This window comes from Somniosus microcephalus, chromosome 4 (genome assembly GCF_052327205.1).
Source record: "Somniosus microcephalus isolate GS21.2 chromosome 4, FLI_Smic_1.0, whole genome shotgun sequence".
Lineage (NCBI taxonomy): Eukaryota > Metazoa > Chordata > Chondrichthyes > Squaliformes > Somniosidae > Somniosus > Somniosus microcephalus.
The window spans coordinates 45393762-45405911 of NC_140990.1; the positions used below are offsets into that span (position 1 = coordinate 45393762).

At 46.0% G+C, this 12150-nt stretch overlaps 1 protein-coding gene and 1 pseudogene across 1 annotated transcript in view; one reads left to right on the forward strand and one right to left on the reverse strand.

Annotated features, from left to right (window-relative positions):
* LOC147118787 (uncharacterized) overlaps nucleotides 1-12150 on the reverse strand; it is a 142908-nt pseudogene that overhangs the window by 48614 nt on the left and 82144 nt on the right.
* The window catches only part of LOC147118790 (uncharacterized), a 36367-nt gene continuing 29955 nt past the window's right edge, over nucleotides 5739-12150 (forward strand). Inside the window, exon 1 of the mRNA XM_085987041.1 lies at nucleotides 5739-5820. The gene's annotated coding sequence lies outside the window, so the exon portion shown is untranslated. The remainder of the gene's footprint in view (nucleotides 5821-12150) is intronic.

Here is a 12150-nt window from a genome sequence, read left to right on the forward strand (position 1 = left end):
TCCCTGGCAAAGGGTGCACATCGACTTTGCTGGTCCATTTATGGACTCAATGTTCTTAATCGCAGTTGATGCACACTCCAAGTGGCCGGAGGTAATAAAGACGTCCTCCACCACCACGCTATACATCTAACGATGAAGTAGAGATACCCATATCTACCTCCGATCCGGTGATACTGGAACCCGATGAACCCGACACTGGCCTTCAAGCCGAATCAGCCTTGCCAGAAGAACCTACTACACCACCAGAAACTACTACACCCCCGAGGCGTTATCCGGACCGAGTCAGGAAGCCTCCTGAGAGACTAACTTATAATTAATTAATACAGCAATGTATATTATTTTGCATATAACATGTAATTAATAATTACTTAAAATATGATGTACTAGTTAGCTAGAAGGGGAGGAATTGTGGTGTATGTGCCTTTAAGAGCCCCAGGTGTGCGTAATGCCAGTAATTGCCACTTGGCCTATATAAGCCTGTGTATTGTGTATATCCTTTAGAACCCCCCCCCAGACTTGCTAAGTAAATACCTATGAACCAACTCCTGTCTTCAGTGTCTTTATCTACACACGGACACTACAGGCACCCCTGAGACACCATCGTTACCCCCCACCACCCCCCCAAATCCAGCCCAGGTAGACGGCATGCCGGAACCCCACGAGCCTTCGCCGACCACGCAGTCACCAGCATTAACATCGGATACGGCACCACCGCCGCCGCTGCTGCGCCGATCAGAAAGGCTTACGAGGCCTCCGGACAGACTGACATACCTGAACTCGTAGTACACTTCACCCCGCCGGACTCAAATTTAAACAAGGGGTGAATGTGGTAAACCACTTTTATCGTTCACTATCGTTACACTATGGTTATCACTGTTTATATCGTTACACTATGGTTATCACTGTTTACACTGTTGTATCACTACACAAGGTCACCTCTTGCCACGCTGTTATACCTGGGCTGACCAAAGCTGACTCCGCCCATGGCTCCGCCTGCTTGCCCAGGTATAAAGGTGGTCGACTGGCTGGTATTCCTCCTTGTTGGATCCGATCACCCACGAGGGTGGGCTCTGTTATTTAGCCAATAAAAACCTATAGTTACTAACTTAACTCGTCGCTTTTCATGAACTGAATTGATAGGTATATCACGGAGCACTTGGAAAACAGTGACAGGATCGGACAAAGTCAACATGGATTTACAAAAGGTAAATCGTGCTTGACTAATCTACTGGAATTTTTTGAGGATGTAACTGGTAAAATGGATAAGGGAGAACCAGTGGATGTGGTGTATTTGGACTTTCAGAAGGCTTTCGATAAGGTCCCACATAAGAGATTAGCATGTAAAGTTAAGGCACATCGGATTGGGGGCAAGGTATTGACTTGGATAGAGAACTGGTTGGCAGATAGAAAGCAAAGAGTTAGAAGGCAATGACTAGTGGGGTACCGCAGGGATCAGTCCTTGGACCCCAGCTATTTCACAATATATATTAATGATCCAGACTAGGGAACTAGATGGAATATCTCCAAATTTGCAGAGGACACAAAGCTGGGTGGGCGTGTATGCTGTGAGGAGGATGCTGAGAAACTACAGGAAGATTTGGACAGGTTGGGTGATTGGGCAGAAGCATGGCAGATGCAATATAACGTGGATAAATGTGAGGTTATCCACTTTGGTGTCAAAAACAGGAAGGCAGATTATTATCTGAATGGCAATAGATTGGGAGAAGGGGAAGTACAACGAGACCTGGGTGTCCTTGTGCACCAGTCGCTGAAGGTAAGCATGCAGGTGCAGCAGGCGGTTAAGAAGGCAAATGGTATGTTGGCCTTCATAGCGAGAGGGTTTGAGTACAGGAACAAGGCTTGCTGCAGTTGTACAGGGCCTTGGTGAGACCACATCTTGAGTATTGTGTGCAGTTTTGGTCGCCTTATCTGAGGAAGGATATTTTTGCCATGGAAGGAGTTCAGCGAAGATTCACCAGGCTGATACCTGGGATGGCAGGAATGACATATGAGGAGAGATTGGGTCGATTGGGCTTGTACTCGCTGGAGTTTAGAAGAATGAGAGGGGATCTCATTGAATCTTATAAAATTCTGGCAGGACTGGACAGACTAGATGCAGGGAGGATGTTCCCGATGGTCGGGGAATCCAGAACCAGGGGTCACTGACTAAGGATAAGGGGTAGGCTTTTTAGGACAGAAATGAGGAGGAATTTCTTCACCCAGAGAGTGGTGAACCTGTGGAATTCTCTACCACAGAAGGCAGTAGTGGGCAATTCATTAAATATATTCAAGATGGAGTTGGATATATTTCTTACGGCTAAAGGGATCAAGGGGTATGGGGAGAAAGCAGGGACCGGGTACTGAATTTGGATGATCAGCCATGATCAGATTGAATGGCGGGGCAACCTCGAGGAACCGAATGGCCTACTCTTGCTCCTATCTTCTATGTTTCTATCTCATTGAATGGTGGAACAGGCTCAAGGGGCTGAATGGCCTCCTCCTGTCCTATGTTCCTAGTGATTTGTAAAGGTTTAGTGTAACTTCCTTGTTTTTGTATTCAATGGCACTATTTACAAAGCCAAGTATCCCGTACGCTTTCTGAACTGCCTCACCAACTTGCCGTGGCACTTTCAAAGATTTGTGAATATGGACCCCCAGGTCCCTCTGCTCTTGCACCCCCTCAAAATAGTCCCATTTAGATTATACGGCCTCTCCCTGTTGTTTCTCCCAAACTGCATCACTTCTCACTTAACCTCATTTAATTTCATCTGCCTTGTGTCTGCTCATTTCACAGTCTGTCTCTGTCCTTCTGAAGTCTGCTACTACTATGTTCACTATTTACTACGTTGCCAAGTTTTGTATTATGCATAAACTTCGAAATTGTACACCTATACCCAAGTCCAGGTCATTTTATATATAAAACAAGAAAAACAATGGTCCTAATCCCGACCCCTGGGGGAACGCACTGCATACTTCCCTCCAGTCAGAAAAACATCCCTCAGCACTGCTCACTGCCTCCTCTCCCTTAGCCAATTATATACCCAAATTACCATCAGCCCTTTAATTCCCTGTGCTTCTATTTTCCGAGTAAGTCTCTTATGTGGTATTTTATCAAATGTCTTTTGAAAGTCCATGTACACAACATCTACTGCACTACCTTCATCAACCCTGTTCCTGGGACTAGGGACAGGGTCACTGGCAAGGCTTCGAAACTAAGCAGAGCCAGGCCTGGTTAGTACCTGGAGGGGTGACCATCAGAGAAGTACCAGGTGCAGAAGGTCACGGAACGAGCCCCGAGGAGGGGCGGTTGGCGAGGAGGGGCGGTTGGTGAGAAGGCCACGGGAGGAGTGGCTGGTGAGCAGGCCCGGGCGGTGGGCTGAAGATTGTCGGACAGGTGGAATGGTGGAAATGGAATAGTGGCATGCACCGACGCAGCGGCTTTGCTTCTCCCAGTCATGGGAGCTTGCAAGATCACATTTTGTTGTTCATGTACTTGTGCAATGACAATAAAGTTGAATTATTATTATTATTAACCCTCTGTTACTTCATCAAAGAACTCAATCACGTTAGTCAGACACGATTTACCTTTAACAAATCCATACTGGCTGCCCCTTATTAACCCATGCTTCTCCAAGTGAGAATTAATTTTGTCATTGACAATGGTCTCTAGTCGTTCACCCACACTGACATTAGACTGCTTGGCCTGTAGTTACCAGGTTTATCCCTCTCCCCTTTTTTAAACAGGGGTGTAACATTTGCAATCCTCCAATTCTCTGGCACCATTCCCATATATCTGAGGGAGATTGAAAGATTGTGGTCAGAGCTTCTGCTATCTCCACCCTAGCTTCCCTCAGCAATCTAGGATGCATCGCATCTGGACCGGGTGACTTGTTAACTTTGAGTGATGACAACCTATTTAGCACCTCCTTTCTATCTATTTTTATCCAATTTCTCTACTCCCCCCTCCTCTACTGTGACATTAACTTCATCCTCTTCTTTTGTGAAGACAGATGCTAAGTACTCATTCAGTACCTCAGCCACGCCCTCTGCCTCTGTATGATGAGCTCCTATTTGGTCCCTAATCAGCCCCACCATTCCTTTAGCTATCCTTTTACTTTTCATATGTTTATAGAAGATTTTTGGGTTCCCTTTTATGTTACCTGCTAATCTTTTCTCATATTGTCTCTTTGCCCTTCTTACATCCTTTTTCATTTTGCCCCGCACTCTGTATTCTGCCTGGTTTTTGACTGTGTTCTGTACCTGACGTTTGTTGTAAACCTCCTTTTTCTGTTTTATTTTAACCTCGATATCCTTTCTCATCCAGGGAGCTCTAGCTTTGGATGCCCCATCTTTCCTCCTTATGGGAACATGCTTGGCTTGTACCCAAACTATCTCAGCCTTGAAGGCCTGCCATTGTTCATTCACTGTTTTCCTGGACAATCTTTGTTTCCAGTCCACCTGTGCTCGATCCCTTCTCACGTCACTGAAATTGGCTCTCTTCCAGCTGGGTATTTTCACCGTTGATTTTTCTTTTTCCCTTTCCATAACCACTTTAAACCTAATGATATTGTGATCACTGTTAACCAGGTCCCTCCTGCCCCAGAACCAATGAGAGACCCTTTAAATGTTCTGACTGTGTAAAGAGGTTTCAGAGTTCATCCAACCTGCTGAGTCACCAGCAAGTTCACACAGATCTTCAAAGAAAGGAAGATGTTTTGGAAAGGCTGGCGGCACTAAAAGTTCGCAGCCATCTCAGAGTAGTGACCCTTTAATTACAATCTCGCAGAACAAGGCGAGTCGCTATCCCTTTAACTACCACAAATCCCTGTGTGGAGGAGAGGGGGAGATACAGTCTGTCCCAGTAACTGTTGCAGAACAGAAGTAACGACCCTGTCCCCTAAGGGCTTGACCCTTCCCCACTCCCTGCTTTTCCTCAAGTGTCTCATCCTTAAAATTCAAATCCCTCCGTGTCCTCGCCCCTCCCTATCTCTGTAATCTCTTCCAGCCCCTACAACCCCCCGAGATATCTGCGCTCCTCTAATTCTGGCCTCTTGAGCATCCCCGATTTTAATTGCTCCAGCATTGGCGGCTGTGCCTTCAGCTGCCTGGGCCCTAAGCTCTGGAATTCCTTCCCTAAACCTCTCCATCTCTCTGCCTCTCTCTCCTTCTTTAAGATGCTCCTTAAAACCTACTTCTTTGACCAAGCTTTTGGTCATCTGCCCGAATACCTTCTTACGTGGTTTGGTGTCAAATTTTGTTTTCTAGCACTCCTGTGAAGAGCCTTGGGAAGTTTTACTACATTAAAGGCGCTTTATAAATACAAGTGGTTGTTGTTGTTTCCTGAAACTAATAACAAATTCCCTAGAGGGAAAAAAACTTGTCCTTTTACTCCCAAATATTAGAAAGTTTGTTCCACAGAAGCAGAGGTTTATCTGCTTTCATTCATGAATTTAAAAAGACTCTATTAAAACCTGAGCCAGTGTGTTGTGAGACAAAGAGCCTTGTGTCCAATAAGGGGAATAAAGGCCCACAGCCTCCCCTAGCCCCGGGCCCTGAACAAGGGACTGGAGAAACTCGCTGCCCTGCGGATCAGACAATCAGCCGGCGCTAGTCTCGCCCCTCGGGCTCCCCGATTGGTTGGAGGACCCGCCGCCGGCTCGCACCTCCAGCCCCGCCCCGCTCGCTCCCTATTGGTCGGAAGCTCCCGTCAATCAGGCAGTGGGCCCTGGTCACGTGTCCACGAGGCGATGACGTCACGTGGCGCTGAGGAAATCTGACCCGCTCCGCGAGGCTGAATTTCCGGGACCCTCGGACTCGCAGGTTTGTGTTCACCGTCATTTATTTCCCCGTCTCTCTCCGCTCGTCCGTCTAGCTGAGCAAACTCGCTTTCCGCCGGTAATTCCGATTCTTCAACCGTTAACGACCGTTACCCAGAGTGTCGTCCCCGAGCATACGCACTTGCAGCTGGTCTTGGGACTCTGCCCCTGAGCATGCCCACTAGCAGCTGCTTCTGGGTCTCTGCCCCTGAGCATGCCCACTAGCAGCTGCTCCTGGGACTCTGCCCCCTGAGCATGCCCACTAGCAGCTGGTTCTGGGTTTCTGCCCCTGAGCATGCCCACTAGCAGCTGGTCCTGGGACTCTGCCCCCGAGCATGCCCACTAGCAGCTGGTTCTGGGACTCTGCTGCCCCTGAGCATGCGCACTAGCAGCTGGTTCTGGGCCCCTGAGCATGCGCACTAGCAGCTGGTCCTGGGACTCTGCCCCCGAGCATGCCCACTAGCAGCTGGTCCTGGGACTCTGCTGCCCCTGAGCATGTGAGTTCTAAGCCCCAACACAAGCGGCGGCGCATGCAGACTTTGAGGTGCCTGGAGAGGAATCTGTCATTTGCCTTTGATCAATAACCCTCATGGTCTTGAGGACCTCCATCAGGCTGGCCCTGATCCTTCGCTGCTTCAGTGCAAAAAAAAAAGCCCCAAACTTCTCCAATCTCTGTTACTAACTGCACTTTGGAACAGAGGTGACGGAGAGAGACTTGATTTGAGGTGTATAAAATTATGAGGGGCCTGGATAGAGTGGTTAGGAAGAACCTATTTTCCTTATCAGCGAGGTCAATAACCAGGTGCCATAGATTTAAAGTAATTGGTAGAAGGATTACAGGAGAGTTGAGGAGAACTTTTTTCACTCAGAGGGTGGTCGGGGTCTGGAACTTTCTGCCTGAAAGGGTGGTAGAGGCAGAAACCCTCATCTCAGTTGAAAAGTACTTGGATATGTACATGAAGTGCTGTCACCTGCAGGGCTACGGACCAAGAGCTGGAAAGTGAGATTAGGCTGGAAAGCTGTTTTTCGGCAGGCTCGGGCACAATGGGCCGAATGGCATCTTTTTGTGCCCTAAATTTCTATGATTCTATGATAACCCCTCCATTGCTGGACAGCCTGGGTCAAAATGGAGTGAAAAAGAGAAACAAAGAACTTAAAGAAAGAAAAGAAAGACTTGCATTTATGTAGCGCCTTTCATAGGAACATAAGAAATAGGAGCAGGAGTAGGCCATACGACCCCTCAGGCCTACTCCGCCATTCAATAGGATCATGGCTGATCTGAATCTAGACTCACCTCCACTTCCCTGCCCTCTCCCCGTAACCCCTAATTCCCTTATCTGTTAGGAAAATGTCTATCTCCATTTTAAACTTATTTAATGTTGCAGCTTCCACAGCTCTCTGGGGTAGCAAATTCCATAGATTTACTACCCTCTGAGTGAAGAAGTTTCTCCTCATCTTAGTTTTGAAAGGGCAGCCCCTTATTCTTAGATTATGCCCCCTAGTTCTAGTCTCACCCATCAGTGGAAACATCCTCACCGCATCCACCCGATCAAGCCCCCTCACAATCTTATATGTTTCGATAAGATCGCCTCTCATTCTTCTGAACTCCAATGAGTAGAGTCCCAACCTACTCAACCTTTCCTCATACGTCAACCCCCTCATCTCTGGAATCAACTGAGTGAACCTTCTCTGAACCGCCTCGAGAGCAAGTATATCTTTTCTCAAATATGGAAACCAAAACTGCACGCAGTATTCCAGGTGTGGCCTCACCAATACCCTGTATAACTGCAGCAAGACTTCCCTGTTTTTATACTCCATCCCCCTTGCAATAAAAGCCAAGATTCCATTGGCCTTCCTGATCACCTGCTGTACCTGCATACTAACTTTTTGTGTTTCATGCACCAGGACCCCCAGATCCCTTTGTACTGTAGCACTTTGCAGTTTCTCTCCATTTAGATAATAACTTGCTCTTTGATTTTTTCTGCCAAAGTGCATAACCTCACACTTTCCAACATTATATTGCATCTGCCAAATCTCTGCCCACTCACTTAGCCTATGTATGTCCTTTTGCAGGTTTTTTATGTCCTCCTCACTCACTGCTTTCCCTCCCATCTTTGTATCGTCGGCAAACTTGGATATGTTGCACTCGGTCCCTTCCTCCAAATCGTTAATATAGATTTTAAAGAGTTGGGGTCCCAGCACTGACCCCTGCGGAACACCACTAGTTACTGATTGCCAGCCCAAGAACGAACCATTTATCCCAACTCTTTGTTTTCTGTTAGATAGCCAATCTTCCACCCATGCCAGTATATTACCCCCAATCCCGTGATTTTTTACCTTGATCAGTAATCTTTTGTGTGGAACCTTGTCAAATGCCTTTTGGAAGTCCAAATACACTACATCTACTGGTTCCCCTTTATCCACCCTGTATGTTACATCCTCAAAGAATTCGAGCCAATTTGTCAAACATGACTTCCCCTTCGTAAAACCATGCTGACTCTGTCCTATTAAATTATGTTTATCCAAATGCTCTGTTACTGTTTCCTTAATAATGGACTCCAACATTTTGCCAACCACAGATGTTAGGCTAACTGGTCTATAGTTTCCAGCTTTTTGTTTACTTCCCTTCTTAAATAAGGGTGTTACATTAGCAGTTTTCCAATCTGCCGGGACCTTTCCTGAGTCCAGGGAGTTCTGGAAAATGACCACCAATGCATCCACAATCCCTACCGCCACTTCTCTCAAGACCCTAGGATGTAGGCCATCAGGCCCGGGGGATTTATCCACCTTAAGTCCCATTATTTTACTGAGTACCATCTCCTTAGTGATTTTAATCGTGTTTAGCTCCTCTTTCCCCCCCCCCCCCCCCCATTGCCCCCTGTGTGTCCAGTGTTGGGATATTTTTAGTGCCCTCTACTGTAAAGACTGATACAAAATATTTGTTCAGCGTCTTTGCCATCCCCATGTTCCCCACCACTAGTTTCCCAGTCCCATCCTCTAAGGGGCCAACGTTCACTTTAGCCACCCTTTTTCTTTTTATATAGCTGTAGAAACTCTTGCTATCTGTTTTTATATTTTTTGCTAGTTTACTTTCATAATCTATCTTCCCTTTCTTAATTAATCTTTTAGTTATTGTTTGCTGGCTTTTAAATGCTTCCCAATCTTCTATGCTCCCACTAGATTTGGTTACTTTATATGCCCTTGTTTTCAGTCGAATACTATCCTTTATTACTTTACTAAGCCACGGATGTCTTTTCTTTTACTCCCCTTTTTCCTCAGTGGAATATATTTATCTTGAAAGATGTGAAATATCTCCTTGAATGTCGACCACTGCTCTTGTGCCATCTTACACTTTAATCTGTTTTCCCAGTCCACTTTAGTCAATTCTACTCTCATACCTTCATAGTCTCCTTTATTTAAGCTTAGTACGCTGGTTTGAGATCCAACTCTCTCACCCTCAAACTGAATTTGGAATTCAACCATACTATGGTCACTCATTCCAAGGGGATCCTTTACTAGGACATTTTTTATTAATCCTGTCTCATTACACAGGACCAGATCTAAGATTGCCTGCCCCATGGTTGGTTCAGTTACATACTGCTCAAGGAACCCGTCCCTAATACACTCTTTGAACTCTTCCTCAATGCTGCTATGCCCAATTTGATTAGTCCAGTCAATATGAAAGTTAAAATCCCCATGATTATTGCTGTTCCCTTATTACAAGCCCCAACTATTTCCTGATTTATACTCCGACCAACTGAGTTGCAACTGTTAGGAGGCCTATAGACTACGCCCACTAGTGACTTTTTCCCCTTATTATTCCTTATCTCCCCCCAAACTGTTTCACGACCATCGGACGTCCCAAAGTGCTTTACAGCCAATGAAGTGGAGTCACTGTTGTAATGTAGGAAAAGCGGCAGCCAATTTGCACTCAGCAGCTCCCACAAAGAGCAATTCCAAAATTCTATAGATTATGGAACAGGGCTAGACAGACTGGAGGGTGGCAAATGTAACCCCACTATTAGCCTAACATCAGTAGTAGGGAAAATACTGGACTCTATTATAAAGGATGTGATAACAGGACACTTAGAAAATATCAACAGGATTAGACAGAGTCAACCTGGATTTATGAAAGGGAAATCATGTTTGAGAAACCTACTGGAGTTTTTTGAGGATGTAACTGGTAGAATAGATAAGGGAGAACCAGTGGATGTAGTGTATTTGGATTTTCAGAAGGACTTTGATTAAAGTCCCGCATCAGAGGTTAGTGTGCAAAATTAAAGCTCATGGGATTGGGGGTAATATACTGGCATGGATTGAAAATTGGTTAACAGACAGGAAACAGAGAGTAGGAATAAATGGTTCTTTTTCGGGGTGGCAGGCGGTGACTCGTGGGGTACCGCAGGGATCAGTGCTTGGGCACCAGCTATTCACAATATATATCATCATCATATATATGAGGGATCCAAATGTAATATTTCCAAGTTTGCTGATGATATGAAACTAGGTGGGATTGTGAGTTGTGAGGAGGATGCAAAGAGGCTTCAAGGCGATTTAGACAAGTTGAGTGAGTGGGCAAATACATGACAGATGCAGTATAACGTGGATAAATGTGAAGTTATCCACTTCAGTAGAAAAAACAGAAAGGCAGAGTATTATTTAAATGGTGATTGATGGATTGGGAAATGTTGATGTACAAAGGGACCTGGGTGTACTTGTACACCAGTCACTGAAAGCAAACATGCAGGTGCAGCAAGCAGTTAGGAAGGCAAATGGTATGTTGGCCTTCATTGCAAGAGGATTTGAGTACAGGAGCAAGGATGTCTTACTACAGTTATACAGGGCCTTGGTGAGACCACACCTGGAGTACTGTGCAGTTTTGGTCTCCTTACCTAAGAAAGGATATACCTTGCCATAGAGGGAGTGCAGCGAAGGTTCACCAGACTGATTCCTGGGATGGCAGGACTCTCGTATGAGGAGAGATTGAGTCGACTAGAGTTTAGAAGAATGAGAGGGGATCTCATTGAAACGTATAAAATTCTGACAGGGCAGACAGACTGGAGGATGTTTCCCCTGGCTGGGGGTCTAGAACGAGGGGTCACAGTCTCAGGATATTTAGGACATTTAGGACTGAGATGAGGAGAAATTTCTTCACTCAGAGGGTCGTGAACCTGTGGAATTCTCTACCACAGAAGGAGATAGATAGATTTCTAGACACAAAAGGCATCAAGGGGTATGGGAAGAGAGCGGGAATATGGTATTGAGATAGAGGATCAGCCATGATCATACTGAATGGCAGAGCAGGCTCGAAGGGCCGAATGGCCTACTCCTGCTCCTATTTTTCTATGTTTCTATGCAATGTGATGATGACTAGATAATCTGTTTTTTTTAGTGATGTTGATTGAGGGATAGCTATTGGCCAGGACACCGGGGATAATTCCCCTAATCTTCTTCAAAATAGTGCCCTGGGATCATTTACGTCCACCCGAGAGAGCAGACAAGGCCTCAGTTTAATGTCTGATCTGAAAGACGGCACCTCCGACAGTGCAGCACTCCCTCAGTACTGCACTGGACTGTCAGCCTGGATTTTTGCTCTCAAGTCTCTGGAGTGGGACTTGAACCCACAACCTCTGACTCAGAGGCGAGGGTGCATTTATTCGCTGCCCTTCACGACCCCAGGATGCCCAAAGGGCTTCACGGGCAATTCATTGATTTTGAATTGCTGTCACTGTTGTAATGTAGGGAAAGGCGCCAGCCAATTTATACTCGGGGACCCTCCGTTATTCCTTCCCCTGGCTTCCCTCAGAATCCTCGGATGGAAACCATCATGTCCCTGGGATTTGTTCCCCCTCCGTTTGAGGAACGTCTTCAGTCCCATATCTTGTAGCTTTTAAAAGCTCTTTAGAATAATTTGTCCGTGACTACACTGTTGTGGAGTATTTTAAACCAACACTCGACACAAGGTTTTAGATCGATAGTCAAGTTGTCTTTATTGCACCGGTGGGGAAACAGTCTGCTCTGTCTTAGCCAGACCTTTCCAAATTGGTACAGCAAACACTACATTTTTATACAACACACGTCAAACTACATTCCTGCCACCTGATTGGACCTTGGCCCGCACGCATCTTCACTGATTGGTTGCCTATGCCGCGTTACATTAAAGTACCGCCTTTATTATCGGCCGTTATCCCACAAGCTGTTGTTGCACCTCTGACCTTTGTTTATGCCAAATGGGTCTCATCAACATTGTACTTCTGACTCATTGTCCTCCTTTCCTGCCTCTCTAGGTCTCTTTCATTGTTTTACTTTCCTGCCAGAACAGAACTTACATCCT